The sequence below is a fragment of the Papaver somniferum genome, chromosome 1 (assembly GCF_003573695.1).
Source record: "Papaver somniferum cultivar HN1 chromosome 1, ASM357369v1, whole genome shotgun sequence".
Lineage (NCBI taxonomy): Eukaryota > Viridiplantae > Streptophyta > Magnoliopsida > Ranunculales > Papaveraceae > Papaver > Papaver somniferum.
The window spans coordinates 66,540,477-66,543,498 of NC_039358.1; positions in this window are offsets into that span (position 1 = coordinate 66,540,477).

Below are 3,022 nucleotides of genomic sequence, written 5' to 3' on the forward strand. Positions count from 1 at the left end.
TGTCGACTCAGACTGAACAATAAGAAGATGGTGGATTGGAGTTGTTGGTTGAGATTTTGGTGTTGGTAGGTTGTTCAGGTGGTGATGCAATGGTTTAGGTGGTAGTTGCTACTGCATTGAAGTAGGTGAAAGCTGATATGAGTTATTGGTTTGCTTGAAATAGGTTGAAATAAATGAATGAGATGCAATGAAGGCTTTAGATGTATGTGTAGGATTGTTTGGTTGTTGTATAGAAGAGATAATTAGTTGGAATTTTAGGAGTGTTGAGAAGAGATAACTGGTTGGAATTGCAGGGAGCTGAAGTTGTGAGATGTAGCAGGTACAACTAAGTTATGTGCGTATGAGATGTTGTATTGGAATGGTGGTTGCTATCATGGTTTAGCTGTGAACAAATGGATTGATGAATGGAGCAGTGAAGTGAGTTAGGAATGGTGGTGTTGCTGTTGGTTTGCAATGGGTATGTGCATAATGGGTGTTTGCAGGTGGAGTAGTGGATTCATATGGTCTGGATTTAGAAACCTGGTAGTAGTGGATTGGGAAGCTAGGATGGAGGATAATGGTTGGATAAGCTGAGTTTGAGGCGTTGGCGTTAGCGTTGTTGGTTAGGAAGCTATGAATGTATTGGTGTTTGGTGTTGGTCATAATGGTTAAATAATTTGTTACGCAACTATGAAAATGGATGCATAACCTGTTATGCATCTACAAAAGTTGTTGCACAACTTGTTATGCAGTCCAAAAACAAATGTTATGCAACAACTTTTTTTATTACTATTGAAACCAACAAAAACAAAGACTGGATAACTTGTCATGCACCCGCAATAATATCTGCATAACATGTTATGCAGTCGCGAAAATAGATGCATAACCTGTTATGCATCCTAAAATACGGCTGCATAATGCATTATGCATCGAGAAAATTGTTGCACAATCTTTTATGCATCGAGAAAATAGATGCATAATGCATTATACATCTATTTGTTATGCACGCACTAATACAATGGCTACATAACTTGTCATAGATGCATAACTTTGTTATGCAGTGGAGAAAATGGTTGCATAATTCGTTATGCGTCTGCAGAATGTGTTATGCATCTTTTTTGGTGGTTGTATAATGATTATGTATGAAGTTTTCGAAAATTTTGCCTAAAATGGTGATCACCTCCGATTTTTTCGTGAAAAAACAAAAATTTGATATTCTTGTTTGTACTCGTTGCGTAGCTCTCTTAAAAAGATTTCCAACGATATAAAATTTGTGAAATTCCAAGGCGCGGATTTTTAGATATGTTATATCCAAGTTGCGTTGTCAATTATATCCCTGATGCATAACCCGTCATGCAGATACATAATCCATCATGCAAACATTTTTAATAATTTTATATAATTATGAGTGTCACGAAAATAATTATGAATGTCACAGTACCTAAAATTAATTGTGAGTCTGACAATGAAAATATTTTTTTTTTGACCTGCCCCTAATTTTACCCTTGAACTTATGGAAAAAGGCTCTAGACATAAGTTTGGTATGTGATTTATCCACACATCAAAATCAACTTAGAATGTGCATCTTTCGAAGCTTAAGTTCGGATCACGGTCTGATTTGCCATCTTTGACATGATGGCTACTTCTAGAGTCTAGACACAACCAAGACAAATTTTTTCTCACCACAATAAACGAGCATGAATTCCATCGGGACCCCTAAAATTATGTAATGGGACCCACCCAATCAAAATGATACTACATCTGTGAGTCTGTGACCTCGTTGTATTATAATGGGCCCCCATTAATTAATTGGATAAGATCTCTTTTAAATTTTCCTACCAGAAAAAGTCAAAAGAAGTATCGAGGTCCACGTGGAGACTTTATAGCGTGATCAACTCCTCTTTTACAGGAACATGTCACACTAGAAAAATGACATCCCCACAGGAGATTGAGATTGAACGATGCCGGAGAAAAAGACAGTTTCTACCGTCTGCGGGGAAAACGCTGGTCCTCATAGAATCACGTTCACGCCAACCACGTTATGATGGTGATAAGGAATTATCTACTAGCTAGTTGGTGGCTATCTCTGACATGACAGAGATAGATAGTAGTAGGTCTACATGGGTTAAGGCTCAGTGTTGTCATTTAACTAGGAATACTATTCGTGCGGGTTGCCGATCAAATGATTCATGCGGGTTAGATATAAATAACATTCATTTCAAAATCTACTTTCCGATAAAAGCAATGTGTAAACCATCTTTAAGATCTATTGCATATGATGGCCGATGGGCTTGTTAAAACTGTAATTGAATAAAATAAAATAAATTTTTTTGGAGAAAACGTTTGATAGGTAACAATTTCTCCAATTTATGAGACGCCTACATCGACCATAATATCTGATACTAAGTGTATCCGGATAATATTTTATCTTTTTCCCAGACCTAACTTGTCTGGATTTGATTGAAAACGCCTGATCATATATTTGTTTGTGAATTAAATCTAACGTGACTAAAAAATGTGAATATATGGTTGAGCCCATGAGTTAAAGGACATTTTATTTTCTGACTCCGTTCCCGAGTCTGGGATTAAATAGTTTGCAAGTCATATTTAACTCAAACTGAAAAATAGAATAAAAACAAACGCCCAGTTTGTTTGAGTAGAATAATGGGAAAAGGAAGAGGCACAAAGAAGGTTTCTATTCATCAGAGAAGAATGTGTTGCGTAAATATATTCATTTATATATAAATAGGAAGAAGACCCTGGACATAATATTGGGTCGCACATACATGGGCTACAAGCCCTACAACACTCCCCCTTGTGCGGTCTAGTAAAACTTCATATGCAGTGCTTCAAATATAGTTCTTCAAATGTCATCCTCTCCTTGATGACTTGTGCCGAAATGAATTGCCTCATTAAAACTTTTACAAGGAAAAACCCAGTGGGACAAAACCTTGGTAAAACTATTCACATGCAGTGCTTCACATGTTGTATCGTACTATACATGTAGTTCATCACATGCAATACGACCTTCAAAGATCGATGA